Here is an 18,623-nt window from a genome sequence, read left to right on the forward strand (position 1 = left end):
TAACATTTGGCCAAGGTCTATTTAAAGGACAGTGAAATAAGAATCCTTTCTCTTTTCCTTTGCTGATATATAATGCCAACTTTGGTCTCATCATCAGTCATTTCAGGAATAGTATCTGTGGCAGGCGGAATAATGGCTGCCCAAAGATATCCACATCATAATTCATGAAATCTGTGAATATGTTATCCAACATGGCAAAATGGACTTTTCAGATATGATTAAATTAAGGATCTTGAGCTGGGAAGATTATCCTGGATCATCCATCTGGGCCCAGTATAATTACAATGGTCCTTAAAATTGAAAGAGAGAGATAAAAGAGTCAAAGAAGGAAATATGACAGCAAAGGCAGAAAGCAAATGATATGATTGGTTGAGGAAGAGACCATGAGCCAAGGAATGCAGGCAGCCTCCAGAAGCTGGAAAAGTCAAGGAAACAGATTCTGCCTAAGAGCCTCCAGAAAGGAATGCAATCCACTGCCAACACTTTGATCCTGGTCCAGTGAGACTATTTTAGATTTCTCTCCAGAACTGTAAGATAACAGATTTGTGTTATTTTAAGTGACTAAGTTTATAGTAATTTGTTATAACAACAATAGGAAGCTAACATCGTGTCTTACCATAAGCCAATTTAAGTTTGAGTTTTGATTGAAGGAGAGTTGTTCTTTTGCATTTTAATCAAATAGTTAAAGAATACGAAAATGTTTAAAGAAACAAGCTGAAAAAAGTAACCACATGATAATAGTAATAGTTAACATCAGTTGAGCACTTACTATTTACCAGACTTTGTGATTTACAAAATTTCACTGAAGGTTTACAACAATCCTATGATGAAGGACTATGACATTAATCTGTTTGTTAGATAAGAAAACAAATATAAAGAAGGTACAAATTAGTTAACTTTAATAAGTAAAGAGATTAGCTGATTTCTCCAATGGTAAGGTGCAGAATTCCATCCTCTGAAATCAACCAGGGAAAGGTTGAAGGTAGTTTCTGTAAAACTTGGGCAAAGGTAAAGGTTGTAAGAATTCTAAGGGGTAGGCTGTGAAAATAAATCCCACCGAAATGCTATGAGTTCCCACAATATGGGAGGAAGCCCCCAGCTATTACAAGGGGCTCAGCTTGTTGACTGGCAGACCAGCTAGAATCCCCAGAAGGAACATCCCTTTCTCCCCCACTTTCCCTATCCCCATCTGGAATCTTTGACCCATAACCCTGAATTCATAACCCCAATCTTGTCTTTGACTGACAACACTGAATACATGACATCAGATTGACAGTCCCAAAATAAATCTGTTCCCCTCCATTGGAATGTCATTGGATAATGACATACTGCAATCCAAAATAACATACACATGATGAAGAAATTAATATAGTCCTAATGACATGTTTACAAGATGTAGTAACAAATTTTTAACTCACTGTTCTGCTTGTGTGTGTTATTGTATTTAAGACATTTGAAATGTTTTAGAGAATCACACAAGTTTGAATAAAAATCTGACATTTTAAACTGATTTTTCATTGAAATACTTAGGATTTGACCAATTAGAGATGTAGTGAATATTTAAACACTTGAATGAATTTGATTTAATGTATATGTTTGATTTTTTTTATGCTACATAAATGCCTAAGAGAATCTGATTTACTAGATTTACAATACACATTTGTTGAGTGCTTATTACTTGCTGGTACTGTTTTAGGTGCTTTGCATGCACTAACTCAGGTAAAGTTCATACAACTCTATGAGTTTGGTACTTTGCTGCCCCTACTTTCAGATGATATAAACTGAGGCACCAAGAGTTTCATAACTTAACCAAGATCATACAACTGATTAGTAGCAGAACAATCTGGCTGGGAGTCCATGCTTCTAACCAGTGCCCCCTCAGTGCTCAGGGAGACACTTACAGGAATACTCTATAAGTGCTCAGAACTTCATAGAGAACATGCTCAGATGATTTACAGAATGTAAATCTGCCTTGTTAGGAACATGAAGTACCTGAGACAATCAGATACAGCAATGTGTGATTTTGATATATTTAAGGGAGTTTAATAAATGAGACATAAACAGTGTGTAAATATGCAAGAGAATTGATTTGTTAGATGTGTATGCTTTTGTGACTTTACTATGTAATGCTTAAAATACCATCCCATTTATAAAGTGTTTAAATGGGAAGTTTAATACATCAAATTAATATGCTCACTGAGCATTAATCAAAGAACGAGCGAAAGTTTCATTTTAACAAGAAACTGACAGATTTAGAAATGAATTTGAGATATGTGTTTAAATACCTAATAACAACTAGGCTTAAATTTTACAACCCTAATAAATATCATTTAAAACACAAGCAACTTTATGGGTTACTTCCCATGCACAAAAAGTCCACTCTGACATTTAACATCTCAGCTGATAATTGATAAAGTTATAGCCCTGTTTTGCAGAGAGGGAAGGAAACTGAGGTGAAGAGATATAACTTCCCAAGGTGGCAGAACTAGGAAGTGATGGATGCTGCATTCCGGCCCTGTTGACACCAGATGGCCAAAGCCAGCACACTAACCACACTCCTATACCATCTCCAGTGTCTGGAGATTCCATTTCTATAGAACACAGTGTTGGTTATGAATACATAACCTGGAGGAGTCCACACTAGTACAACACTAGTCTTTCCTAAAATGGGAACTATGGAGGACTGTTATTTCTGTAACATTTAAGGTTTAAGTAAAAGGAGTCTTCTAGTCCTTCACTCAATTTTCTTTTTCTTTTTTTTTCTTTCTTTTTTTTTTTTTTTTGTCTTTTTGCCATTTCTTGGGGCGCTCTCGGGCATATGGAGATTCCCAGGCTAGGGGTCTAATTGGAGCCGTAGCCACCAGCCTACGCCAGAGCCACAGCAACACAGGATCTGAGTCGCGTCTGCAACCTACACCACAGCTCACGGCAACGCCGGATCTTTAACCCACTGAGCAAGGGCAGGGATCAAACCCGCAACCTCATGGTTCCTAGTCGGATTCGTTAACCACTGCGCCACCACAGGAACTCCCCTCAATTTTCTAACTAATTTCTTTGGTGACAATTCAAAATTTAGAGTATTTGGCACCTCTTTATATTTTCACTTCTCTGCATTGTCAATCAGTATTTTATAGTCAGGTATTAATATCTACCTCATGAGCTTTTTAAAAAATACTCCTGTTCATGGTTCAAATACCCCTCAGATGGGCATCATTCTCAGGCGAAACCTTTTATGCCCTCATCCCCAAATGCACCATAGAATTCATCACTCCTTCAATGATGCTACTTTTGTACCTAGTACATGCTTTTATTATTAACTGTATAACACTGAGTTATAGCTGTTTTTCCATTCAGGTATCTTCTCTAGTAGAGTGTCTGTGTTATATACGGCTTTTCCCAGGATCCAGCACAGAATTTGGGTGGTAAAACCAAACATATTTTGCAGTTATGGAAGCTGAAGTATGCTTTGCATAAGCATTTATCATAGTTTTTCCTTTCTGTAAAAGACTTTCTTTTGGCCCTTTAACTCTTAAGTGGTCTAGCTTTGGGTTAAATGATACAAACAATCACGACTTAAGTTGACCTAAAAGTAGAGGAATTCAGTTAAACCATCACAAAACTGGAAAAATTAAATTCTCTCAAAACATGAATCATTTGCAAGGAGTTAAGACTGGAGCTAAATATTAACGGCTGGGAGGGAAAGAGAATCTTCTATTTTCTTCCCCTGAGGTGTTCCATGTCCAGTTGCTCTCAGACTAGCCAGGCCCCCACATCTGGTATGTGTTTCTAAGGGTCCAGTTTTCTACTTAGAAGGAAGAAGAAAAAGCACTTAACCCCTTAATCAGAAGAATAGCTTTAGATAGTTGGAGGCCAGAAATATTTCACTTACTTAACATGACCCCAGTACATTTGCATTTTACCCTGGATTGCTTCTATGGTGTGATTTCGGGAGACAGTAGTGTTTTAGAAGGCACAGCCCTGTAGACCACCTAGCTCACATACCACTAACCCCTCTGTCCTTGCCTGCGGCGGTCTGGGGGCCGGCCTGGGAGCGGAGGCGGTGACACCGGTGTTGACCCCTGTCCCTTCCTCGCCTCCAAGCGGCAGATAAGTAAAAACGAAAACAGAAGCTGCCCCGATTGCCCACTCTGGGGCTGGCGACCTGCTCTGGTCACGTGGACTGTGTGAGAGGATGGAAAGAGCCGCGAGCTCGCGGGCTGGCGACCCTCTTAAGAGTTTGTATTCTCCTTTGACGGATGGTGTTCCCTTTCCCACCGCCGGCAAACTTGGACAGCCCGATTGCCCACTCTGAGGAGGCCGGGCTGCCCCGCCCCACCGAGCTGGAGCTAACAGGAGTCTCTGCCTCCAAGAGGCCCCGCCCTCCGCTTCCACACTAAGGCCACGCCTCCTGGGCCCCAAGTCCCCTAAGGCTCCATGAGGCTTGGCCGGCTTAGAGGATGGGTAGTTCCTCTTCCTCTTCCTCTCCTTTTCATCCTCCTCTTTCTTCTGTTCCTCCTCCTTCTCCGTGTTGCCTTGAGTCATCTGATCTCGAAGTCCTGGCAGATAATGAGCCGAGGCGAAGCTAGGGTGCTTTCTTATTAGAGTCCTGGCCGGGCCTGGGGATCTTGCGGCGACGGCGACGGATGGCCTTGGGTTTCAGTCTCCTTCCAGGCGTATCTCCGCTGTGAGAACCTGTTGGGAGGGTGGATTCTTCCTCCTCGCTTACCAGCCCCAAGCCCCTCAAGTGGAAGTGGTAGTAAGGGGAATAGTTAGATTGTTGAAAGGTGAAGAATGCATTGGAGTTACAAAGTACCTGGCCAAAGAAAAATGAAGGAGCAAGGACATGAAAGCACTAACATTTGGAACAGCAAATTCGTTGTGAGTTTAAAAAAAAAAAAAAAAAAAAAAAAAGGACAAATAGAATCACCATCAAAGTATCACTATTTTCGAACTGCCTTCTAATTAATTAATTACAGTTCACAGGATTCTGTTATTTAAAGGAGACTCTTGACCTAATGATTGCAAACCGAGTGCAGATGGCATTATTTAGAAAATGCAATCAAGAAGCAGGAAAATGGAATGTTGGTGTTTCCAGAGTTCCCATCAGGTACCTGAAAGATAAGGGAGGGAATCTCCAACAAATATGTATATCCCAGACATAATTAAGAATGACTTAAAGTTATTGCCTTTTGGGTTTCTCCGTGTCTGACAGCAGATAGTAGTCAGGGTAAGTTAGCTGGTGTAAACACTTGTTATTCAAATGAAGTCAGATGATTTAGCAGTTTTTTGCCTGTGTTCTCAGACACTGAAAAACACTTCCTTCACACTTGTGGGGAATTTAAAGGGAAAAACCCCCAAACACCTGCTTCAAATGCTTAGCATTGTCCTCGAACAATTGTAGAAGCCATCCTTTAGCTTCTATGAATTTTTGCCTAAGGAAATGTGTAGCTGTGAGACTACATAACCACCTATTCCTAGTGACCTTTGTCCTTTAGAAATTATTCAGCAATGGTTGGTAGCAGAGTGAAAGGTACACACAACCCTATATGCCTATCATTGCTGACAAGGACATACTGAAATTCTAAGAGTTGTTAAGATATAAGTTCATGCTGTTTCTCCAGTTTTCCTTCTACCTCTGACATAAAGAATAAGTGAATATGGTTAATAGTTGGACATGAGGAAGAAATGATGAATTCATAGATTTCTATTTGAAAGACTCCAGGTAGAAATTTGGAATTATGAAGGTTTTTTTTTTTTTTTTTAAATCCTACTTAATGAAAGGTGAGTTGAGAACAGACTATATTCTGGACACTTGCTATTCATTATTTCACAGAACCTTACAACCTTTGAGATCACCACTATCCTCATTTCACAGAGAAGAATTAAGACTTTGAAAAGTTATGATAACTTGTCCAAGGTCACATGGCTAGTAAGTGATCAGAAGTTTAGAATGAACTCAGGTCACCCATCTGTCCAAATTAAAAACCGTGCAGAGTGTGTGTGCATACATTTATCTGAGTGCATCATGATGTTGCTTTAAATAGGTGCATTTTATCTAAACCATACCCCAGGAAAGTTAATTTTTTAAAATCATGTAGAATGAGTGTGATATTTTTATAAAACTCATCAAAGAAAGAGAATGATGATGATTCCTCACCTGACAGTTTCTGAGGAAAAAGAGATGGAGGTGACATATGTATGTTATTAAAACACACACTAAGCAAACACAGAATGGGAAAAGTCATCTGAAGTATGTGATATCAAAATTATCTAACAAAAATATGTCCAAAGTACTGGGCATTAAAAAGTGAGATACATTTGCTAGTGATATGCATTAAAGTCACATTTTCTGTGTATAAGATAGTATGTACTATATTAAACATTGTGATTATAAGCTGTGCAACAGAATTTACACATTTTTATTTTCAATTAAAATTTGAACAGTTTGTTGAAATAAGCTAAGGCACTGTTAGTGTTTGAAAGCCGTGCTTGGCTGTTTAAAGAGAATATATCAGCTCCTTTTTCATTTTATAATCCATTTTGAAATCTCATCAGTTTCAGAAATATTTTAAATCTAGAGCTTTAATTGTATTAAACCAGAGAGTTACCTTGTGGTGCAGTGGGTTAAGGATCCAGTATTGTCACGGCAGTGGCTCAGGTCCCTGCTAAGGCACGGGTTCATTCCCTGAGAACTTCCACATGCCATTGACGTGGCCAAAAAAATTTATTAATCAAATATTTTGTGAATTGTGTATTCTGAATAATCATGGTTGTCCATACATATGTAGAAACAGGATACAAAATAGCTCAGTTCTTTTCACAAATGCCCAAACTGGCTTTCTTAGGGTACTTAAACCGGTAGTTTCTGTCCCCACATGATACAGATGTCTGTATTGGTCAGGTTAATAGCCCTAATAATGAGAAACTCCATAAGGCCTCAGAATAGGATATGACCAATGAGATTTCGCTCTTAGGAATTTTGCACAACCTTTAGCTTTCTAAGAGAATATATTCTTCAGTGACAGTCATGAAGGCAATGTCTTATCTTGAGTAAAAAAGAAAGCAATGCTCCTCCTTTCATTCTTATCCTTAACTAGTTGTTTAAAATGTTTCCTATAGTTGAAAGGCTATTTCTACCAGAGTAGAATAGTGTAAAATGAATTAAGTCTAAAAGCTTACTTGTGCATAAATCCAAAATATTAACGTAATAGAGATTAAAAACACAAGCCACAAAACAAATGTTATGTATAATGACATATTTCCTTCTTTTCAAAAGAGCCAGAACCACAGGCCCTATACTAAATATTTTAGAAGTGCCATAACTGAAGATTTTTTCCTACTAAAACAGTCATACACACACAGATATATGTATCTGTGTGTGTATATACATATATACAAATATATATGTGTGTGTGCATGCATATGTGTGTGTGTATATATATATATATATATATATATATATATATATTTAAACATGTCCTAGGAAAAAGTCTGGAAGTCTATACCCTGATGTCAACATATCAAAGTCTCTGGGTTGGTAGAATTATAAATCTTTTTTAGACAGTTCTGCTTATCAGTATTTTCAGATTGTTTTATAACGTACAAACATAGCCTTTTGTAAAAAGAAAAAGGTGTTTTAACATCATTTTGAAAAAGAAAAAAAGTGCTACTTAAAGCCATCAGAATTAGTTTCTCTGAGTCCTTCCTAATTCGCAATTAGCAACAAATTACCGATTACTCCCGGTACGGAATTTTGACAGACTAAATAATACAGCTTTATATTTGGTATCTGCCTAATACTTGAGAGGGAAAAAAAAGTCCTTTGAACTTATCTACGAACCAATTTAGGAAATCCTCTTGGAAAACTCAGCTGTGGGACAACTATTTAAATAGATTAAATACACATCTTCCATTAGCTATTCTATCAGTTGAGTTGTAGGTTGGTAAAAGATTTAAAGCAAGACAGGTAGCCCAATAAAAAGTTAAACAAACAAAATATCATGTGGAAACAGACAGATTTCCTAAAAGAACTGCATCGTGCTGATAAATGGTCATTAAACAAAAACACCTAGGACATTTTTGCATAGCAGAGGTTTTGAGATGGAACATCACCAGTAGGCTGGTAACATGGCCCATTTTTATCAAATATATTAGCACAGTGTTTTATTTTATTTTATTTTATTTTATTTATTTATTTATTTATTTTTTGTTTTTGCTTTTATCTAGGGTCACTCCCACGGCATGTGGAGGTTTTTGTTTTGTTTTGTTTTGCTTTATCTAGGGCCGTTCCCACGGCATGTGGAGGTTCCCAGAGCCATAGCAACGTAGGATCCGAGCCACGTCTGCAACCTACACCACAGCTCACGGCAATGCCGGATCTTTTAACCCACTGAGCAAGGCCACGGATCGAACCTGCAACCTCATGGTTCCTAGTCAGATTCGTTAACCACTCCGCCACGACGGGAACTCCCTAGCACAGTGTTTTACATACAGCAGATTTTCAGTATCTTCTTATAAAAATTTATTTTGATTCAAACCTATGCAGTAGAGAATGGTTCCTAAATTTGTTTTACAATTTGAGTTTGATTGCTCACTGGACAAAACATGTGGTGCTAAGTTTCTCCTCTAAATTTGAGCATCTGGAGAAATAAGTTGCAATGAATTTGAGTACACATCCAACAAAATGAAAGAAAACCATCTGTTGAGGCACTCTGATGCAGTAAAAAGCACTTTGGAATGTACTCCAATATTGCAGGTAAGCTTGGGGTTCATTTCTCACCAAGATTTCTTCTGGTTTTAGAAATTTAAGATCTGAAAACAAACATAGGAAGATTCTAAAATCTTCTCTGGAGAGAAGGTCAATCAACTAGGGACCGTGGGACCCAAGGCACAACACAGGGATGAGTCCTCTGGATTGTCTCTTTGCCTCATATATCCTAGACTCGGAAATGAAGAAGCTGGCTACCCCCACAAATAAAGGAAAGCACCAACAAAATCCTACACTATGGCCAGACGACTTGGAAAAGAGCAGCCTAGCAGGACAGAAAAGCTTCAGGCAGTAAGTACTACACTGTAGCCAAACATGGCAGAAGAAACTGTGGCTGCAACCCCACCCGTACTAGTAGTAGCCAGGTGGAGAGCTCAGACTTCCACTTTTGCAAGGCTGTAGTGAACTTTCCACCCCTCTCCCCAACTCCCACCAACACAAGTTTGGTGTCAGAGGAACCCTGATTGAGAGTCAGGATTTTGACGACAACTTAGTAGTAATGAGACCAGACACCACTCACCCTACATCCATGGTGTTAGTGGAGTCCACATGGAGAGTAGTATTAAGTCCTCCTGTGCTCCTCCTACCTACCAGGGAGGTATCAGCGGAGGCATGGTGAAGAGCTGGAACTCCCATCTCCACCTATAGGTAATGAAAAGCACCCACTGCTCAGGTGCCAGCAGAGGCTGAGAGAGTCCACTACCCATCTGGATGCCTACTGTCAACTGGCAATAACGAGGTGGCTGCTCCACACCTACTCCTTCCTTCCCCTGCTGGAACAGTGCCAGAGAAAACCAGCTAAAATAACAGGTTTAAATAAAATCCATATGATCTCCTTTGAAGCACAGAAGTTTTTAATTTTGATGAATTTTTTCTTTTGTTGCTCTTGCTTTTGGTGTCATATCTAAGAAACCCTTGCCAAGTTCAAGGTCATGAAGATTTGACCCTATATTTTCCTAAAAGAGTTTTATAGACTTAGGTCTTTGATCCATTTTGAGCTAATTTTTGTATGTGGTGTAATATAAAGGTCTGGCTTCATTCTTTTGCCTTTGGTTATCTGGTTGTCCCAGCATTTGTCAAAAAGAATATTCTTCCCCATTGAATGGTCTTGGCACCCTTGTCAAAGATAATTTGACCATAAATATACAAGTTTGTTTCCAAACTCTCGATTCTACTCTATTGCCTATATATCTATCCTTGTGCCATTACTACATTATCTTGATTACTGTTGCTTTGTAGTAAGTTTTTTTTTTGGGGGGGGGGGTGTTGCTTGTTTGTTTATTTGCTTTTTAGGGCCTCACTCACAGCATTTGAAAGTTCCCAGGCTAGAGGTTGAATTGGAGCTACAGCTGCCAGCCTATGCCACAGCCACAACAATGCAGCATCTGAGCCAAGTCTGTAACCTACACCACAGCTCACAGCAACACAGGATCCCTGACCCACTGAGCGAGGCCAGGGATCAAACCCGCATCCTCATGGTTACTAGTTGAATTTGCTTCTGCTGTGCCCCAGAGTAAATTTTGAAATAGAAACCAAGAATCCTCCGTCTTTGTTCACTTTTTCAGGATCAATTTGGTTATTCTGAATCTTTTGAAATTCCATATGAATTTTAGAATCAGCTTGTAAATTTCTACAAAAAGTCAGTGGGGATTCTGATAGGAATTGAGTTGAATCTGTAGGTCTGTTTTAAGAATATTGCATATTGGAACTCCTGTCGTGGCTCAGTGGTTAACGAATCCAACTAGGAACCAGGAGGTTGCGGGTTCTATCCCTGGCCTTGCTCAGTGGGTTAAGGATCGGGCATTGCCATGAGCTGTGGTGTAGGTCACAGAAGCAGCTCGGATCCCAGGTTGCTGTGGCTCTGGTGTAGGCCGGCGGCTACACCTCTGATTAGACCCCTAGCCTAGAAACCTCCATAGGCCGCAGGTGTGGCCCTAAAAAGACAAAAGACAAAAAAAAAAAAAAAAAAAAAAAAAAAAGAATATTGCATATTAACAATGTTAAGTCTTCGGTTAAAAACATGGATTTTTCCCCCCCCATTTCCTTAGATCTTTAATTTCTTTCTTTCAATGATGTTTCATAGTTTTCAAAGGAGAAGTTTTGCCCTCTTTGTTAAATTTATTCCTAAGCAGGCGTTCCCATTGCAACTCAGCAACTTAAAAATCCAACTAGCATCACTGAGGATGAGGGTTCAATTCCTGGCCTCACTCAGTGGGTTAAGGGATCTGGTGTTGCCATAAGCTGCAGTGTAGGTCACAGACATGGCTTGGATCCTGAGCGGCTGTGGCTGTGGCATAGGCCAGCAGCTCCGATTTAACCCCTAGCCTGAGAACTTCCGTGTACCTCAGATGTGGCCCTAAGAAGACAAAAAAAAAAAAATTATTCCTAGCCTTTTGTTCTTTTTGATGCTATTCATAATGAAATTGTTTTCCTAATTTTATTTTTGGATTTTTCATTACAATTGTATAAACTGCAATTAATTTTGGTCAATCAATCTTGTTGTCCTGTAACCTTATGAAAATGTCTTCTAGTTCTAATAGTTTTTTTTTTGGTGGACCTCTTAAGATTTTCTATGTAAAAGATTCTGTCATCTGTGAATAGAGACAGTCTTATTTCTGCCTTTCTGATCTGGATGCCTTTTGTTTTTCTTGTCTAATTACCCTGGCTAGAATATTTAGTACAATGTTGGATAGAAGTGGTGAGAAGTGGTGAGAGTGGACCTTCTTGTCTCATTCCTGATCATAGGGGGAAAGCATCCAGTCTTTCACTGTTAATGATGTTAGCCATGGGTATTTTGTAGGTGTCTTGCATTGAAGAAGTTTTCCTTTATTCCTAGTTTGCTGAGCAATTTTATTGTGAAAGGGTGTTTGATTCTGTCAAATGCTTTTTCTTTTTCTTTCTTTCTTTCTTTCTTTTTTTTTTTCTAATGTCTTTTTGCCTTTTCTAGGGCCGCTCCCGTGGCATATGGAGGTTCCCAGGCTAGGAGTTGAATCGGAGCTGTAGCCACCGGCCTACACCAGAGCCACAGCAACTCGGGATCCGATCCAAGCCGCGTCTGGACCTACACCACAGCTCACGGCAACACCAGATCCTTAACCCACTGAGCAAGGCCAGGGATCGAACCTACAACCTCTTGATTCCTAGTTGGATTCGTTAACCACTGTGCCACAACGGGAACTCCCAAATGCTTTTTCTTTATCAACTGAGCTGCCTTGTCTGCTTGGGTTGCCATAACACAATACTATAGACTGAGTAGCATTAACAACAGAAATTTATTTTATTGTAGTTTTAGAGGCTGAAAGTCTGAGATCAGGATGCCAGCATGGGTAGATTCTGGTGAGAGCTCTCTTCCTGGCTTTCAGACAGCCACTTTCTCACTGTACCCTTTCACTGGGGAGAGATACCAAATTCTCTGGTATCTCTTCTTATAAGGGAACTAATCCCACTATGAGGGCCCTTGTGACCCTTTATGACCTCATCTAAACCAGACCACCTCCTAAAGGCCCCATCTCCAGGTACCATCACATTGGGTGGTAGGCTTTCAACATAAGAATTTCCATGGTGCTCAATTCAGTCTATAGCAGATGATCATGTCATTTATGTTTCCTATTCTACTGAAATAATGTATTATATTAATTGAATTTCTGGTGTTGAAACAACATTGCATTCAAAGATTGCTCAATGTTACCCACCATATAAACAGGTTAAGAAGAAAAATTATGTGATCATGTCAATCAATGAAGGAGAGCACTGGAAAAAATTCAACACTTGTTTATTATAAAAGCTGTTAGAAAATTAGAAATAGAGGGGAAATTTCTCAATTTGAGAAAGAACATCTAGAAGAAAAACCTACCATTACTATTATACTTAATAAGGAAGGATTGAATGTTTTCCCCCTAAAATCCTAAACAAGGCAAGGTTATTCGGTATCATCACTCTCATTCAACACTGTGCTAGAAGTCCTAGACAATGCAATAAAGCAAAAAAAGAAAAGAACAGTCATACAGATTAGGAAGGAAGAAATAAAATTCTCCCTATTTGCAGATGACATGACTGCCTACGTAGAAAATTCCAAGGAACCTACAAAAACAAAAACACCCCCCCCCAAAACTAATAAGTGAGTTCGGCGAGTTCACAGAATATAAGATAAACAAAAGAATCAATTGCATTTCTCGAGTTCCCATAGTGGCAAAGCAGAAATGAATCTGACTAGGAACCATGAGGTTGCAGGTTCGAACCCTGGCCTTGCTCAGTGGGTTAAGGCTCTGGCGTTGCCATGAACTGTGGTGTAGTTTGCAGACTTGGCAGCTTGGATCCCATGTTGCTGTGGCTGTGATGTAGTCCAGCAGCTGTAGTTCTGATTCGACCCCTAGCCTGGGAACCTCCATATGACACAGGTTAGGCCCTAAAAAGACAAAAAAAAAAAAAAAAAAAATCAGGAGTTCCTGTCGTGGCTCCGTGGTTAACGAATCCTACTGGGACCCGTGAGGTTGTGGGTTTGATCCCTGGCCTTGCTCAGTGGGTTAAGGATCCGATGTTGCTGTGAGCTGTGATGTAGGTTGCAGACGCATCTCAGATCTCGCGTTGCTGTGGCTCTGGCGTAGGCTGGTGGCTACAGCTTCAATTGGACCCCTAGCCTGGGTACCTCTATATGCCTCGAATGTGGCCCTAGAAAAGGCAAAAAGACAAAAAAAAAAAAAAAAATCAATGGCATTTCAATATATTAGCAATGAATATATGAACACCAAAATTATAAATTCAGTAATATAATCACTCTCCTAAAAATATAATAAAGTATAAGTCTAACAAAACATGTAGTATGCTGAAAAATATAAAACTAATAAAAGAAATCAAGAAGGTCTAAATAAATGGAGAAATATAAACTGTGTTTATAGATTAGATACTCAACAAAGTAAAAATGTCAGCTCTCTCCCAAATTGATATACAAGTTTGGTGCAAGTCCTGTCAAAATCCTGGCAAAGTTTTCTGTAGATGGACAAGATTATTCCAAAATGTATATGGAGGAGTTCCCTTCATGGCTCACCCAGTTAACGAAACCTGACTAGGATCCATGAGGATGAGGGTTTGATCCCTGGCCTCGGTCAGTGGGTTCAGGATCTGGCGTTGCCATGAGCTATGGTGTAGGTTGCAGATGCAGTTCAGATCTGGCATTGCTGTGGCTGTGGTGTAGGCTGGCAACTACAGCTCCAATTTGACCCCTATCCTGGGAACCTCCATATGCCATGGGTGTGGCCCTAAAATAGAAAAACAAAAAATTATATGGAAATGCAAAGCATCTAGAATCATGAAAACAATTTTTAAAAAGAAAAATAAGATGTGAGGAATCAATCTACTCTATTTCAAGACTTTATTATATAGCTACAATAATCAATACCATGTGTCTATTGATACACAGACCAGTAGAACAGAATAGAGAACCTAGAAATAGACACAAATATTCTCAACTGAATTTTAACAAAAGTGCAAAAGCAATTCAGTTAAAAGCTGATCCTTAGGAGTTCTCATTGTGGCTCAGCAGGTTAAGAACAGAACACAAGGTTCTCTCTCTGAGGATGTGGGTTCCATCCCTGGCCTCACTCAGTGGGTTAGGGATCTGGCATTGCTGTAGATGTGGCTCACATTTTGGTGTTGCCACGGCTATACCATAGGCCCCAGCTGCAGCTCTGATTCAACCCGTAGCCTTGGAACTTCCATAGGCCACAAGCGCTGCCATAAAAAGAAAAAAAAAAGAACATGAAGGAAAAATCACGCGGATAGGCACTGAATATCTCAGAGTGAGCAGACTGCTGGCTGAGTGTCAGAGTCTTGTTTCTGCCCTGCTGAAGATAGGGAATCAACAAGATAACAGCCTAATAATATCTTTAGTAGAAATAAGATAATGTACAGAAGTAAAATAATTTTATGAAACAAGAAACGTATCTAGGTTATATTTTAGTAAGTACTTCTATGGAATTAAAATTAGAGAGGTATGGGAAGAAAGTTCAATTTGGGGTTTTACAATATGCAAGACAATTTTAGGTAATGGTTATGGCCGTGGTTTGACATGAACTTTGGTCATGTTTTTCTGAGTAGCTCCAATTCCTTACTAAAGATTGTGAAAGCAAATTTGACCTGATTTAGCGAAAGTAACACCAGTTTCCTGAGGCAGCAGTAAGCTGCCCATTTCATAACCTACTTTCATTAATTTCTACACAGGTAGATGTCTATTGCAGGTGATGTTTGGATTTAGGGTATTTATTCCAGCTCAGAACTATTGGACTACCTCATGGCCTTAATACTCAATGCTCAATCAAGCAGTAAATGGCATAGATTCTGCGCCTGGCAGATTCAGAGCCAACCTGGTTCTGGCCCAATTTAGGAGTGTACTTGACCGAGGTGGTTCAGCATCATCTCTGTTTGGAAAGAGGAATTTGACCCTGCCCTTATCATTATTATTCAACTCTCCTAACCTCAAGTAGTTCACTACTGATAGGGTAAAGTATAAATTCCTCCAACATCAGGCTTGGTTGTATCTATATTACCTATGTATGGCAGAATTCAGTAGTGAAGCCATCTGGGCCTGTGCTTTTCTTTGTGGGTACTTTTTTTTGAGGGGGAGTACATTTATGCAGTTGCTTTTATTTAATTCAACTCTAAAGATTGTGGCAATTTTTTGATGGGTAACACCTTAGATTAACACTAATTATATTGCTATAAATTTGGTTCAGGGTCCAAACAGGAATCAGGAAAGAAGCAGAACAACAACAAAAAGTTTCAAACACTAAAACAGAGAAAGACTTTTTTCCCTTTAATGAAATGCTACTTTCCCATAGACTTCCCTAGGCTGGTCTGGCATCTCAGTACTAGGAAACAAGGCTTGGGTGTTTGGAAGAAAATGCAGGTTAAGCCACGGTGCCAAGCAAGAGACTGAAACCCCGCCCTGAGTGTCCATCTCAGGCATGTTCTGGGAGCAGAGGCAGATTCTCAAGTATTTCCTAGTGTTCTTTCCTTTTCAACAATCCAATTCCCCTTCTCTGGCTAATTTAGGGCAGGACTCAATCCCCTCACTGCCTCTCCTGGTTACCCTGATACTTCCAGGGAACCAGGCAGGCATGTCTGGCTTCTGCTTAGACTGGAAAGGCAGCAAGACCAGCTCCGAGCCACCTCCTGAAGCCTGCGCAGTAGGGGTTGCAGAGGAAGGCCCCTTCAGGCACTGGAAAGGCCTGGGGCTCTAGGGAGAACCCTGCTGACCCTTGGGAAACCTGGCAACAGTTGCCTGTGATCCCTGGTGGAAATGACCAGTCAGAATCAATCCCTATCATTGGGAAAGGTCAAGGGAAAAAACAGCTTCCCTTCCAAAATAAAACGAGAGAAGAAACCAAAATATTTAGAATGGCGTAAAAAGTGATATGTGTAAACTTCTTTTTGTTATTAAATCTAACTATAAGTTCCTACAGTTCAGTTACCAAGTTGAATTGTGTGGGATGGAGGAGAGAACCCAGGTGGAATTTCCCTCAAGAGTTCACGGTTTCGGGCTGTGAGGTCCTGGGTTTGTGCTGGGCAGCCCCTTTATGAACAAGGGCTTGGGTGGGCTGGGCTCCGTGCTGGCTCCAGTTCCATTGGTCCCTTCGGGGTGAGCCTGGCCCTGTTCACTAGTGTTTCCTGGTGCCTGTGATGGAACACTCTGTTACCTGGAACCAGATGAATACCAGGAGCTATTTCTATAACGACCTGTGCTGTCATGGCGCCCTTGGTTTGTGGGGTCACTGGACTTTGGGCCTTGTGGCCTGTAGCCTTGTCCGCCTCATCTGTTCCCCAGCAATACCTCTCGATGAGGCTGGTAGGGCCAGCCACTGGAGTCTGCGGTGGCTGCAGGAGTCTCTCCTGGTGCTGAGCTTTTCTTGTTAGCAGTTGTAAGGCTGGGAGCAGAGGCACAGGCGGAAGAGGAAGCAGCAGAGGCATCACATGGGCTACTCAAAACACGGAGGCAACCGAGCTACAACAAGATCTGGTTGAATAGCTGTTCTTTGGATGGGACACTTGTCCAAATGAATCAGTGTTCTTCTTTAGGGTCTCTATATCACAGGTGAATCGGGCCACTCGTCCCAGATCCTTGTCATATTTGCGTTCACTAACAAAGTGCTTGTTATCAGCTCTGAGCTCAACCAACTGCTCCTCTGACATTCGCACAGCCACAATGGTCATCTTCTTCAGAAGCTCGGCCTTCTTTTGATGGCTGAGCAAAATTTCCATTGCTTCAGCTTTCACTTTGTCCATTTCAGCCAGCAATGCCACTTCTCGATCCATTAAACGGCTCTGCAATTCAGCAAAAGCTTGTTTCATTTTCTTAGTGGAAGCATCCATTTCTTCTTTAACTACAACTCAATATCGATATTGTGCAAGAGACACCGTGCAGCGCTGGTGTCTAGCTTTTTGTTGGTGGAAGAGAGTGGAACATCTTTCAAGCCTAGATTTGAAAACGGAGGTCCTAAGGTAGATCCTGAGAGAGATTTAGCAGCATTCCTATTTTGTTGAGAATTCTGAGTGGAGTGCATAGTCAAAGACTTGGACTCAAAATCAGAGACACTATTCTCCAGCATGGATCCTGTTCTATTCAGCACATGGGGTGTGGCAGACTCAGGATCCTCCAATTCTCTGGCATCTACTGAAAGTGTCTCCATACCTTCACTGAGTGAGTCCACTGACTCAGTATCATTGATGGCACCACTGACATGATAACCATTAATACCACCTTTCTCTGAGGAAGGTGCAGACCGCTCCTCCTGAGTGGGAACCAATTTATTGGAATCTGGGATACTGTTACTTGGTTCTGCTGCAGGTTTTGGTTTTCTTTTCTTCTTTTTGTTCTTTTTCTTGCCTGTTACTGTCCATTCTTTGAGTACTTCACTGGCACTACCTTCCATGAATGCTTGTACTGTTTTATCCACACAATTATCAAAGTGCTGCAAAACCAGGATAATTTCATTGTTGCTCTTATTGGGAACTATTGCACGCACTGCATTAATCTTCTCTTGCATGTTCTCAAAAGCTCCTCCCTGGGCCAGTACAGTATTGGACTGCAAATCAAAAATGAATCCTGATGAATCCTTCTGGTTTTGTTTCCTAGACATTTAAGGGTTTTTTTAATATCAAAAAATACAGAAGAAAAGTATCTGTTTGCCTTGTGTTTGCCTTGTCTTGGTTCTGGCTGTAGTTCTCTCTGATTTAAAAGGACATAACAGAAGTCTGTAGTTGGAGGTGAAATAAAATCCTGGTAATTCGAAATCCTGTTCCCTAGTTGTTGATCCCCTTGCCTTCTCTGGTTATCAACTTCTTGTCAGGAAATATCACTGCAGACATTCATGTCTCTTTTTCCAGGAAGATTCAGGTTAAGGATCTGGTGTTGTCACTGCTGTGGCTTGGGTTGAAGCTGTGACGTAGGTGTTTGATCCCCGATCCAGGAACCTCCCGGGCCCCCGCAATCGCCGTGTCCCCCCAGTTCCGGCTCTGCGCCCTGGACGCTCCAGGGTCTGAGAAGAGGAAAGGAGCTCCTCCGACGCCTCCTCCTGCTCTTATCGGTACTTTTTTTAAATTAATAATTCAATCTGGAGTTCCTGTTGTGGCTCAGCGGTTAACATACCTGACCTAGTATTCGTGAGGATGCAGGTTCAATCCCTGGTCTTGTTCAGTGGGTTAAGGATCCACCATTGCCATGAGCTGTGGTGTAGGTTGCAGACACGGTTCGGATCTGGCGTTGCTGTGGCTGTGGCGTAGGCTAGCAGCTACAGCTCCACTTGGATTCCTAGCCTGGGAACCTCCACATGCCATGGGTGCAGCCATAAAAAGACAAAAAATA

At 40.7% G+C, this 18,623-nt stretch overlaps 2 long non-coding RNA genes and 1 pseudogene across 3 annotated transcripts in view; 2 read left to right on the forward strand and 1 right to left on the reverse strand.

Moving 5' to 3' along the window:
• LOC146404771 (uncharacterized) overlaps window positions 1-18,623 on the forward strand; it is a 1,009,186-nt gene that overhangs the window by 417,210 nt on the left and 573,353 nt on the right. The window lies entirely within an intron of this gene.
• The window catches only part of LOC106509808 (uncharacterized), a 143,387-nt gene that overhangs the window by 76,272 nt on the left and 48,492 nt on the right, over window positions 1-18,623 (forward strand). Inside the window, exons 4-5 of one of the 2 annotated variants that reach the window (XR_001307695.3) lie at window positions 8,801-9,058; window positions 9,416-9,609. This is a non-coding gene — a long non-coding RNA (uncharacterized LOC106509808). Of the gene's footprint in view, window positions 1-8,800; window positions 9,059-9,415; window positions 9,610-18,623 lie in introns of those variants that run through there. The other variant, XR_014841874.1, reaches the window with a different exon arrangement.
• Window positions 16,282-17,953, reverse strand: LOC100522072 (spermatogenesis-associated serine-rich protein 2 pseudogene; annotated as a pseudogene).

The sequence above is a fragment of the Sus scrofa genome, chromosome 3 (assembly GCF_054392235.1).
Source record: "Sus scrofa isolate SSC_HxYL_T2T_F1_AM1 chromosome 3, Sscrofa_HxYL_maternal_Yorkshire_Landrace_v2.0, whole genome shotgun sequence".
NCBI lineage: Eukaryota > Metazoa > Chordata > Mammalia > Artiodactyla > Suidae > Sus > Sus scrofa.